We start from the raw sequence: 13,849 nt of genomic DNA, 5'->3' as shown, positions 1-13,849 counted from the left end.
GAATACAATAATCAATTACATTTCTGTAAAATAGCAATGATCAATTGAAGTAAAAAATTGAAATAACGATTGCATTTATAACATCAAAAAAGCATTAAATATGTAGAAACAAGTCTAACAAAATATGGAAAAGAGCTCTTCACTGACATTATAAGACATTGCTGAATGAAATTGAAGAATATTAAAATGGAAAAATAGAAAATGTTATTGTTGGGTAGAACCGATACTGCTCATTTTCCATTAATCAATATATAAATTCAAAGCAATATTTATCAAAATTCCAGCAGACTTTTTGGGAAGAAATAAACAAGCTGATTCTACAATTCACAGAATACAAAGAATCTAGAATAGCCAAAACTACACTAAAAAAAAATAATTTGAAAAACTTATACTCCCTGATTTCAAGACTTAAAGCTATGACAATCAAGACTATAAACTTCAGCACAATGTTAGGCAATTGATTAGTGAAAGAAACCTAGAATTTCATAAATAGACACACACATATAGCAAATTGAACTTTGATAAAAATACCAAGTCAATTTGAAAAGGGATAACTAAGTTCTTTTTAACAGATGTTGATGGGACAATTAGAAATGAACTGTAATCCATTCCTCATTCCTCTCATGAATGTTAATTTAAGATGGTTATAGTTGCAAATGTGAAACTCAGAACCATAAAGGTCCTTGAAGAAAACATTAGGAGACTATCTTTATTAACTTGGTATAGGCAAAACTGTTGCAGTTAGAATACAGAAGGTATTAATCATAAAGACAAAATAGGTAAATTAGACCTCATTACAATTAAAAATATCTGCTCCTCAAAAGACACCATTAAAATGAATATTCAAACCACAAACTGGGAAAATATAATTGTAGCAAAATAATGTGAATATAAAAAATTCAGAATAGTCTATGGCCATGCTATCCTGAACGTGTCCGATCTCATCTGATCTCGGAAGCTAAGCAGGGTGGACCTGGTTTAGTACTTGGATGGGAAACCACCTGGGAAGATCAGGTGATGTAGGCGTTAAAAAAAAAAAAAATTCAGAATATCTAACAAGATCCTACAAATCAATAATAAAAAGATAAGCAATCAAAAAAAAAAAATAAGGGAGAACTTAGTGACTTTACAAAAGGATATGTGAATGGTCACAAAGCTTGTGAAAAGGGTGTTTAACATCATTAGTCATCAGGGAAATGTAAATTAAACAACAGTGAGATATCATTTATAGTCATGAGAATGTCTAAAAAATAAAAATAAAAACCAGAAAGTGACATCTCTAAATGTTAGTCATTAAAACTGAGTCTCTTTGTTTTCGTCTTTGGTTTCATTAGAAAATAAATTGCTTATCTGTATACTTACCCGGATTTTTTAGCAGTCCCTCTTTTCCATCAATTTCAGAGTTTCTTGTCACTAATATACAAGCCAAGTTAAGATCACTGGAAGGTATTAATTTTGTAGTAAGTTTTAACCGTTCTGATTATACACACACATAAAAGGAAATGATCCCGGCATTTAAATTCTATCGTTTTATCTGAAGGTTCAAATACATATACTTTGTCAAATAGGAGAATGAGTTTTAAAACATCATGCAATAATAATTTCAATAGAAGTTATTTAAAATTATCTTGTTTATATGACTTATTTATCTACAGAAGAAAAAATATCTGTGAACTTTAACTGATAGCCTGCCCACAACATACAAGGAAGAAGATAAATAAAATGGGAAAAGAGCAGAAAAATAGTACATAATAAGGAAAAATTGAAAATCATTCGGAATATAGTGTTCTTATGAATAACATAAAGAAGGAATGAAAAAGTTAAGGAAAAATGGAAGACTGATTTTTAAATTCAGAATAATTACATTTCTCCTAATGGGCTGCATTTTTGTCCTTTGGGGCAAGGGTTCCTTTGAGTCTTTATTCCTAAATTCATATAGACAGTGAATTGCATCAGGGATCTGGGAGGTTCCTCTAGTCTTCCTACTTGTGACAAATAAATCTGTGATGAGAAATATGAAGTATTTACTAACACAGCTATTCAGAGTTATTGATGAAAAGGGAAGATCCATCACGTAATTCCCAGGGTGCAGAAGGAGACTCTACCTTATTGATTCAGTAGTTAATAGAATCAGTCATTTATATGACCTTAAGAAATGATTTGAATTTGAATGATGACTTTTATTTGGCCACTTTGAGTTTTTTGGAAGTAGGCAAATAAAACATTTTGCTAAAATAAATATTTTCTTCATTTATTTTGAAAACTTAGAGTGCAACTCAGGTGGTAGGAATGAGTTGAGTAGTAGTTAAAACAGTCACAGAAATCTTTTTTTCAAAGAAAGCTGGGTAAACAATTATTGTACTTTCTCTTGGTCATAACTTTCACTGTTCCTTCCATGCCTCCTTTATGTTTCACTGCAATACATAAACATAAAAACTCAAAAGCATCCCAAGTGCTACAAATACAGTATCACAGTGTCCCCTTACATAAGTAATCTGATTGTTTAGTTTCTCATATTTGAAAGAACATGGTGATTTTTGGTAGATCTCTCTTATTGGTCTCTTATTGGTCTTATAAATAAGCATCTAAATTTGAGTTCTGAGAACTCCTCTCCTACCTTGAGAATTTGTCCAAGTGCTATTGAACAAAGGTTAATAGCATGTACTTTGTTGCGAGACAGACCTGTGTCTTCCTCTTATAACTTGTGCAAATCACTTAGCTGCCTAGCTCTTCAGTTCCTCCATGTATAAAATGGGCACACAGTGGTCATTGTGGTTGGATCCCAAAAATCATTCCACTTTTGACGATTCATCTAAGATATTTGTTGCCCTCCAGGCATCTTACCATTAATTGTTTCATGGATGGAGAGGCCTGAACTACTTGGGGTCAATAAGATATAGAAAAGTGGCTAGTTCTGTTGAATGTGGAGAAGGCATTATGCTTTGTTGCTGGTGGCAGGTAGCTCATGACCATGAGGCTTATGAGCTTAGGATGAAGCCAACATGTCAAGGGAGGATGGAAAGACTGAAAGTTCCTCGACGATGCTCTTGAGGAATCTGATACACCTGAAGCCTACTCTATCTCTAGACTCTGGTTATTACATAGTCAGTTTGAGTTAGTTTGTTTTTTTTTTTTTTTTCACTTACAGTCAAAAGATCAATAAAAAGGGAAAAAGATTATAGACCTACCTCACAGAGTTTTGTAAGGGTTAAAAGGAAATAACACATGTAAAGCACTTAGCTGTATATAGTGCCTAAATAGCAAATTCTCAAATAGCTGTTGTTTTTGTTGTCCCAGCAAAAAACTGGGGAAAAAAGCCCACTCCACTTTGATTTTGGGAAGGGATCTAAGGAGAGGAATAGTATTTGAGCCAGCTCTAATATTTTGGCATTTCTCTACTCAGTTGCAATGGGAATCTCTGATATACCCTCTGAACTCACATTTTAAATCTTAACCTTTTCCTTCTGTTCTGGTATCCCTCGATTTCCACTAGGTTTTCCTTTCCCTAGAGTTTTTATTCTGTCAAATGCCCTGAGATGAACATGGAATGGAGTTAATGATGAAGAACTCAGTTATCAGTTTTTCTTTTCTGCTTCATGTTTTCAAAGAATTACAAGATGATATTCTCATCCAAGAGATGCAGACAAGACTGTTGCTCATGGCTTCTCTGCTTCCTTGTGCCAGGAATTACTGAAAGCTTTTGAGTTTCAAGACTAAGAAAAGTCATGTTGCTAGGTATTTGGAAAACAACAGCAGGCAGGCTTTTTTTAAAAAGGCACCAAGAAGACTAAGAAAATCAAGGTGAATTATCTGAGAGTAAAAAGGCTGGAAACTAGGTGGTCAGAAGAAAGGAGTGATCTGACTACAAAGAGATGAATTGCATTTTGAGGTCTGAGTTGGGGGAACAAGTGACTGGTCCCAGGAGTTGTGTGGATCTGCTGCTATGTGACTGGTGGGGATTCATGCCCTCATTCAGGTCTCTCTGACCAAAAAATTATCATGCCTGTGGAAACTGGGACCAAGTCCTTGATGGCTGAGCCTGCTATGACACCAACAGAGTCATTTGCGTTAATGAGAATCTCGTGAGCCTAAACAATGAACAACTCAACAGTAATCAATAAAAACTGCCATCAGAGGCCTCCCCACCACTTTTTCTGAACAACAAAAGCACTGGAAGTCCTGGAATAAAATATTAAATTTTCACGAACCTTGACCATTTGGAGCTTGGAGATAGATATGATTTTTTTAGAAACATAAAGAAATGTGATATTTATGTACCTAAAAAAGCATAGGAAAATTCCTACCTGTTTCAGATATCTAAAGTGGAGGGTTTGCCTGGTTGTCTAAAATCATCTGTTGATTTCTGCTCTGATTCCACCAGGCCAGGTCTTTTCCTTTCTGGACAACTCTGAATACTATTGTTAAGATTTTTTTTTTTTTTTTTTTGTAATTGACTTAAATTTTATAAGTAATCCCCTGAATATTAAAATAGTCAAAAGGAAAATTTTAATATTTCTTTCCTTTTTTTCTGTTTTCACTTTTCTTTCAATTTATAATTAGGGTCAGATATTAGAAAAACAAATCAATTTCCTGTACATATTAAGTAGTGATACAGTTACTACACCATTAGTGAGAAATTCCATCCAGAGCATCTCCTTTACCTGACAAAGTATTTAAAAAGGAAACACTTAGTGAAAGCTTTAAGAACAAAATGCATTTCAACTAAGGCAATGTGGTGTGCAGTTCATCAAAATATGGAGATTAAAGCACACATCAACTTTTCTCTATTACAAAACTGTCCTACTTGTCATTTTAAGAAACCAGCCTATCAAGCATATGCTTTGATCATTTATAATAAATTCTTTCTAACTGGTTGTCAATGTGAAAATTAAAATGCCTAGTTGAGAAAGCATAACAGCAATTTTGGTAAAGAAAGATTAATCATTTGTTTCAAACAATAAAGGCATATTCACTAGTATAAATCAATCTAATATCATAAGGAACTTCTTTATCCTTTAAAAGTCACATGCCACATCTAATATTTAAATTAAGGCAAACTAACTGTATTTAATATTTATGATGTGCCTTCATCTATAGATCTGGACACTGACTACAATACATTAATATAATACATTTCGTAAGGATAGTAAATGACGAGTAAGAGATCTATTCATGAAGAGCTAAGTAATTCACAATAAATTAATTATACTGTTAAAGCCTGATGACATCTTTATCTTCTAACAAGTTAAAGAAATGAAGAAAACAAGATCAACATCACACAGTTAGGCATTATATTAAGTATGTTCTTTTATTAACAGTAAACCTTAAACAGTTTCAAAGAAAGAATTGACTTTCTCCACTCTAGTTAAAGCATAGAATACAGCTTTTAATTTAAAGAAGTGATCCTATGAAGGAAGGAAAAAAATCAACAATATAGCCCTAAATATTTACTTGTGATAATTAAAAAGTGAAACACATGTTATCTAGTTAATATAATCATCTACATCAAAGATATTTGACTTTTTCTTTATTTCCATTGTTTAAGATATGCTTATTTTATTTTTATTAAAAAAAAGTGACAAAATGCATATTACCTATCACAACTTTTTTTATTTCACAATTTTAGCCAGTCTAAATGATTTATATCACAGTCCTAACTTAGCATACATGATTTTTGAATGATAGAGCAAACTGAAATTCCTGATGTAAGAATATGAACATAAAGCACAGAAGTGGTCATTACAGAGAAATAAGGTAGCTATCAGTTTAAACAAGAACATACAAAGACAAGGTCAAATTATTGTGGAACATAACCAAATCCATCACTTTTCTTCCCATTGACTAGATAGAACTTTAGGTACAAGTATCATTATCTGAGATACGGAGTTACTCTTTCAGAATGGTAGAGAATTAAGCACTTGATAGTCAAGCATAGGCTGTCTATAAAAGCATAATTTATATCTGAACCCTTTGAATTTCATCACTCGATATTTCTTTAAGGTTTCTAGCCACATCAAATGTGCGGTCAACTTGCAGCAATTTGGAAATGGCATCGAAGAATGTTGACGTGAATGCATAAGTCACTTAATACTTGTGGAACATTTACTTCAGTGACCAAGTTGTATATAAAACGTTAAGTCTGAAGTAAATCAAGGGACATGGGAAACTTCAGGGAGGTGAAGTGAAGGCAACTATTTTTAAAGCAGATTTCTCCTCTAAAAACAACAATAGACTTCATGATCTCAATGTTGTCTTCCATGTCCGAATTTCTAAATCACTAATACATAGGTTAGCACACTTTGTGAAAACACAGAATGAAAATCAAACCATTTGATATGTTCTTAATTTCTGGAAAGTGTAAATTGGTATTTTGGTTTTTTCCCTCCCTAGAAATATACTACAAATACGATACATGCATTCAATACGCTTAGCTATTAAGAAATGTAATTATTTGCCATATTTTTTTTCTCTAGAAATTTATTTTCTTTTTCCAGCTAATAGTGCAGAATTGATATGTGAGAGGCTCTGGCTCTAGGGTTATGTCTGTTGCATAATTTGGGTGAAATGGATATTATATAGACGGACAGGTGGATGTGTGCCCATCTGACTTACTCCCAAGAGGGCAGCTTGGGAGCCCTTTCATTGGAAACATTTCATTTTCTTGATTTATTCAGTAGTCAGTCTTGGCTTATATGGATTCTCTGCTAAGGTGGAGCTGTGTCCCTTGGGTTTACTCTGTAAGAGTTACAGTATTTCAGACTTTGCTCTTTGCTGTGAACAAGATTGCAGAGGCAGTCTCCAAGGGCTCTGAAGACCTGCAAGGATTTGATTGGGGTTTCAAGTTAAACTCAGATGCTAACATACAGATCAGAGGGCTTTTTGCTGTATAATGAACATTATGATGATTCCTTCCAGACAGATTATTGTATATAAAAGTGGGTCCACAAGCTCACAGTCAAAGGGAAATCAGAGCAGGCTCCATAATAATCACTAGCATTCCCTAAATTCCAGTTACATATATCCCCCCCACATACTTTATGTGCATTCTTATGCTGGGAATAATCCTAAAAGCTAAGAGGTTCAGAGTGCCAGTGTGTCTAACGTCACACGACTCATGATTCAAGTCCAGAGCTTGCAGACTGAAAAGACCAGATTTTCTCATTACACCACACTCTCTCTCAGGACATCATGAAAAGGGAATTGTAAAGTCATCTAAGAAATCGTTTAACCCAAATCCTCCCTTCACTTTGGAGTAATGGAAAATGAAAGCTTTGCCCAGAGTCTGGGAGGAATATCGGAACCCGTAAATACTAAACCTCAGTTTAGTATCCTTTTACCTAGCATGAGATTAATGCAAAATTTTAGAATAAATTGAATTTTTCTTGCACAATAATTATTTTCTGAGATGCTATATCCTCTATAGCTGCCTTAACACATAGCAGTTTCATTCCAAGATTAATAGGAAACACAACAAAATTCAATTAAAATTATTATCACTTTCTGCATGTGCTGTTAAAAAGCCACCCTATGTCGTGCATGCATCATTGATGATTTTGCCCTTGGAATAACGTGAAGAACATTTAAATTGCCAAATGACAAGCTAGAAAGGGTCTCAGAGAAGCCTAATGCAAAAGCCTTCCCCTGCAGATGATGAAGAGAAGCCCAGGGAAGTTAACCTTACAGCTCAAGGCAGGATAGTGAGTTAGCCTTTAGGTTTGCCCTTTGATCTTCTGATTTACCCTAGGCCCTTTGTCACATCACTTTTCTTATCTTTAAATTTACTTGTTTTTATCTCTGCATAGCTAACTCTGAAAAAAAACACTCTGAAGGATGGTAGGGATATACAAAAAAAAAAAAAAAAGATAAAGTACAGAGAAATACAGAAATGGTTGCTGTACCAGCGGTCAATCTCAGTGCAGTGTCATTTCTAACTCATTTTCCTTAGTGGAGAATTTGGCAGAAAAAAACCTCCTATTAGAGGTGTGCATTGATCTAGCTTCTGGCTTTTTGATTTTTCTTTTCAGTATCCAAGAAACAGCTACCAGTATTAATAAATGGATCTCATGCTTTTATTTCTTTATTTCCACCAGCTGTGGCCAAGGCATTTTCCTTTCACATTTTTTTAAAGTTCTCTAGTGTTATAAAGCAATCTAAAAACATTATCTTCAGAAAGATACTAAAACCTAAATCTTTCACCAAACCTTCATGGTTCTACTACTTTTTACTGTCCAAACACTGTCGATCCTTCCATCTACAGATGTCACACACACTACCTCTTATAACAGCCTGTCTTTTGGAAGATATGTCATTTTTTTATTGGTACAATCTTGACTTCCTCCTTATCTAAGTGAAATGGAATTATAACTTCTTTGTCGTGCCTGGAGGAGAAGGTCTCCATAAACTTTACTGATACATGATATTTATTGCTGTGAATAATAAGCTGCATACCCCATTCATTAATGATTAAGTCCTCTCTGCATCAACAGCATTTATTTTCTTTATAAGTGGGCATCTTAAAAAGCAAAACCGACCCCCAAATTCTTGGTTTAATGTATTTTTAAATTGAAAAAAATCCACAGCTCCGAAAATGGGCACTCACCCTCAGCACCAATCACGCCGTCATCCCCAAAGGCCTTCTAAACCCTTGTCTGACCTGAATACTGCAGACTGGCACTTGCCTCCACATTCCCCTTCCTCCCACCTGTCATTTTCTCCAGACTCTTATTATCTGCAATATGAAATGCTGTGTGCTGATAGATATTAGCAGAACCTGGTTAAAATTCATTTCACATAGCTTGTTCTTCAAAGGAACAAAGATTTTTTTATTATTTTTTTTAATCCTAAGAACAGAAAACCAAGTTATCTTTGTGGTGTTAAGCATGAAACTGGGTCTTTGTTTGAAAGTAACATCTGATGTTTCCTCTCTTTTCAACTCAAACAACTGGGCACTTCTGTATTACGCGTCCCCGGTACCCCTGCTTTGGGATTTTTGTCATGTCAGGAGCTGCTGACAGCTGACAAACTGCTGTGTGAAGGGCGATGCTTACTCTCACAAAATTCCTCAGGCTGCAAAGGAAAGAAAAGGCCTCTGTATAAAACAGGGCGAGTATATTTGCCTAGATTCTCTGCTCCTTTCATGCATCAGGAATTTATTTCAGGGTAAGGTGGCTTTCTCCATACCCAAGCAGAGCATTACCTGGTATTCACCCCAGACCCCTCCCGATCTGCTCATCTGCAGCCGCATTTGTGCTTCAAATCACTAACCGTTTGCATTGCCAAAGCCCCGACAAATTTCCAGTCAATTCTACATCACAAGAGTTCAGACTACAGATAATAATTGAAAATGTAATATCTGGTTAAGGCATAAAAGCTTCAACAAATGTAGCAGCCAAAACATAAAAGCAATCAAACTAGTTTTTACTGATTGATTGACATGCATGGGTTTAGATTAAGCAACCGAAATGAAGATGATAAAATTAATCATTGCTTAGGCTCGGCACAGAGTTTTACTTCCTGTCTTTTGTTAGCGCCCTGCATTAATGCGGGTCAATATTTACAACACCTGTAATGTCTAGCACATGAGAGAGAAGTGTTGACTTGCTTATCACCATCTGTCATTTAAAAAGCGATATTATTTGAACTCCTATGCTGTCAACCTCATAAAAGACAATTTTTGTCCTTAAATTCTACATAGACTATGGAAGAAAACATGCCTGTAACATTTTCGATTGAGTCATTGTTTTTCCTCTTCCTATAGGAAAAAGCTGGCATGCTGCCCAGGAATATTGGCACAGTAAACATAATGTTCAGGCTACCCTACAAAGAGCCAGGACTGGATGCTCCTGAAGACAGCACAATTGAGTGTTGGTCACTTTCTTTACATTTGATTTTATGCAATGCTGCCTTCGAAATCCTTGAAGCCCAGTAAACAAGCAAAATAAATAACGGGATGCACTTACCGTGCTTACAGAATTATAGGGTTTTGAGAGATGGCATGGTATCCTGCTAGAAGCCATAAAAATATTCCAGCTGTTTCATAGTGTGCAGGAAATATATTGGTTTTACATTTTATAATTTCAAACTCTGTTGTCAACAGGCAACTTATGTTACTTTATATTCCACTCATCACAACCCACCATAATTCCTCATGGCAGAGCAAAGTAAAATATATTCCTCTGTGCTGACACTACTTATTGTTTTTTGTCTCCTATAAATGATTTGTGGCCCTGCTTTGAATTTTGGTAAGAAAGTGCATTTCCAGAAGCTTTTATAAGAAATAGCATTCTACAGCACAGGAGATTCAGTCTCTTAGGAAACAGGAAAAGGCCATTTGGCTCTTTCTCACGAGCCATTTATGTTTTCTCTCATTTCTTTCTGCCACTGTCCTTCAAACCTCTTTTCAGAGAAATTCAGCAAGCAGCTGTTGAATCTATTAATCCCTTGCTTTAGTGCCCATCAGCCTGCGTTTTCCTCAGGTAATCGTTGTAAGCCCTCTACAGCATCCTCTTAAGGTCCAGGTCAGACTATCTCTTCCATTTCCATTTTATTGTTGATTCAAAGACTATCAAGTGATAATTGTCCAGAGCTGAAGAGGAGTTGACATCATTGTCTGGGAACCTTAAAAAGATTAGGAGTTCTGCCCAAGGTTTTATACTTCATTGGTTTCGAACTTCTTACTCAAACACTGGCTATCTGAGTTATAAAAGAGGCCAGATTTTTTTTTTTTAAAGGATATTGTGCATTCCACACAGAGATATTATATCTTCATAAAAATTTTCTTTGGGGTCCTGAAGTCATAACCTGTTTGACAGGATTGTCTTCTCCAGATCCTCGGGTTTGTGTCGAAAGAGATCATTGAGAATGGAGCTATGAGTTAGGGTTCCCACAGAGGGAGATAGAGGCTCTGTCTGTTTCAGGGGATTGCTCTAATGGTCTCCAGGGGTCTCACTGTGAAGAGGAAAACGTGCTCTTTCAAAATGTTGTAAAGTTAAGCCAGCTCCGTGTAAGCCTACCTTATTGCCGTTTATGGTGTTCATGCTTATCTAAAGAAATAAAACCTTATGACAAAGAGGTAATAACACAATCACCCATATTAGTAATAAAATTACAAATCACAGTTGAATTTTCCATCTGAAAACCTTTGTTTTCATAAAACACTTTCATGGTTGGAGTTACATTTGTGGTGGTTTACGTAATCAAAACTTACAAATAGCGACTTACATTGTTTTAAACATTTTATATATTTAGTTAACCCTCCAGCAGTCCTATAATGTGGGCACTATTATTTGCTCATTTTATAGATAAGAAGGCAAGGCCCAGAGAGGTTAAGTAACTTGCTTGAGGTTACCCAGCTAGTAGTGGTGGGGCAGGAATATAAACCATGCAGTGGATCCAACAACTACATTTTAACCATTATGGACACTGCCTCCCAGATTATTATTGTGACATTTTCCATGTACTTTGCAAATCACATGTATTTTACTTATTTCCTAAAATGTCCAGTAAATATTTTTTTTACTTTTTCAGACCTTTATTTTTGATAGTAAACATAAATGAAGTTTTAAACAAAGTAGAGAATCTTCCTTCTTGAAGTTAAGGGGTGCTTATATTTGAAATGTAAAGAAACTTGTCAATACTTCTTAATGTGTATCGAACAACCCAGAATTTTTATCCAAAGGGGCAGGGGAAAGTAAGGCAGAAGGAATGTTAGTGAAGCTACAGAGAAGTTGGAAAATTTAGCAATAGCTCCCATTCATTTACTAAATGCTCCATAAACATTGTCTTTTTAAATCTGCCTATAAATGTTTGGTCTGGCGTATTTCCCCCATTCTAAAAATAAGAAAAATTAAGTTTATTTTTGCATGGCAGTAAATTCTGAAATCTGATTTCAAACCCATGTCCTTGTGCCTGTGCGCCGCCCCCTCATCCATGCTCTGCACTGACAGCAGTAAGAAAGGACCACTGGACTCCCCCACCCAACGATCCTCAGTTTTACCTTGCAGAAAGCTTGAGAATTTGGTTTAAAATTCAGTGAAGCAGTGTCATGCTGATTATGGTAGGTTTAAATCTCTAGGGTGGAGAATTATTTAGTTGTCTTCTCAAGGGAACATGTTCAAATTTATTTCATCAATCTGAAGTAAGCAACTCATATTTTCTCACAACCTCATTTCCATTCATTCAGCTGCATTGAACCAGTTTCCGTGGTTGGCTTCTTTGTTCAGGAGAGATTTCATCAACTAATTGAAAAGAACACAGCTCTGTCCTCAGCAGAGCTAAATACATACAACAATTTCACCGCCAATGCCAGACACATTATCAGTGTCCTGATCTTTGGCCTTTGATACTTTTAAGAGATGTCCCAGGGGAAATCTTTCCCTGGAATGTTAATCTGTTGCTTCTCTGACCTTCTACACATGTACCACATTATTATTACAACCCACATGCTTCTCTTTTCATGCTGTCATTTTGACAATAGAACCATAGGGCAATTCATCTTTAGACTAGATAGCTGGAACGAAGTGCACACCAGTAAGTGAAATCAGATTGGCTAATGGTATTGTTTAAATGCAATAACATTTCTCTTCTGAAATCCACCCAGATTTCAAATGATATGTCATGCCTGTGGGATGCTCGGCAACAATTAGCTACTGGTGATTCATCAAAGGGTCCCAGTGTGGGGATTTCTTTTTAACTTTTTTTCTGAACATGCTTTGGAAACATAAATTAGTCCCTGAATTGGATCGGTGTGGATTTATCACTCACATTTCCTGTCTTTACCTTCTTTCTTTCATCTGGCAGATGTTTGCTTCATCTTCAGATTTACCGAAAGGGGCACAGGGATCTGAGAGCATTTAGCAATACTGAGAAGCCGTTTCTTTTAAGACTCTGCTCAAATGTCAAATGTTACCTCCTCGGAGAAGCCTTCTTTTGACCACCCCACGTAAAATAACCCTCACTCCTATTAGTATCTATCCTCTTAATCCTGCTTTAGTTTTCTTTACAACACCTATCGTCACCTGTCATATGGCATATTTATTCACTGGTTGACTATTTCCCAACCCTAAAATGTAAGTTCTATGACCGCAGAAAAGTGGTGGTTTTGTCCACTGCTCTCACCACCGAGGCTAGGACGGTGCCTACTTCAAAGCAGGGGCACAAAAATATTTGTATCTGTTGAGCGCTAGAGAACCTTCCACCTTAGAATATACAGATAGGGTGATGCTAGGGAGGCACATGAACTGCAAATCTCACTGAGAACCAGTAGGAATTTCTCTGTTACAGCCTTAATAATGAAATCAGAGGAAAGATTATTACACACAAAGTATTGCTTCTTTCCAGCTCAATCTTATCAACTGAAGCACATGAAAAATATGCCATTGGAAAGCACTAGTCTGTGTTGTTTTAATGGATTCTTTTGGTATACTGATCATCATTTTCAAACACAGAGCAATAGTTCTGTCTAAAATATTAGATAACAGCTATTACGATTAGAGTTTTTATCTATAGTCTTGAGCCAAATCATAAAAACTGAAGAGTCTTCTAAGGTTGGAGGATGACATGTGTGTATATGTGCGTGCGTGAGTACACTTGCATCTTCGAGCCCCTCTCTATTTTCTTTAAGAAAGCCTCTAAAATTACATTACATATTGCTTTTGTTCGTTGCAAACAACCTAATAAAAGCCATCGTTGTAAGCCATAGTTACCCAGGCTTACAGGATATTTTGTATTTTTGCAGGCTGACTTAGTGACTTGAAAGAGTTCATTCTGCTTCCAAAAGCAACAAACTCATAAGTAACAGTTTTTGTAAAACTGGTAGGAAATGCTTCAGGACATAGTTTGGTGGGAAGGG

The 13,849-nt window shown here is 35.7% G+C and overlaps 1 pseudogene; it reads left to right on the top strand.

The window, feature by feature from the left end:
* Positions 1–907: 907 nt before the first annotated feature.
* LOC120590997 (uncharacterized) lies at positions 908–1,026 on the top strand (annotated as a pseudogene).
* Positions 1,027–13,849: the final 12,823 nt, after the last annotated feature.

The sequence above is a fragment of the Pteropus medius genome, unplaced genomic scaffold (assembly GCF_902729225.1).
Source record: "Pteropus medius unplaced genomic scaffold, Ma_sr-lr_union100, whole genome shotgun sequence".
Classification (NCBI taxonomy): Eukaryota; Metazoa; Chordata; class Mammalia; order Chiroptera; family Pteropodidae; genus Pteropus; species Pteropus medius.
Note: the sequence above shows the minus strand (reverse complement) of the source record. Positions and strands in the feature narration are given on the sequence as shown.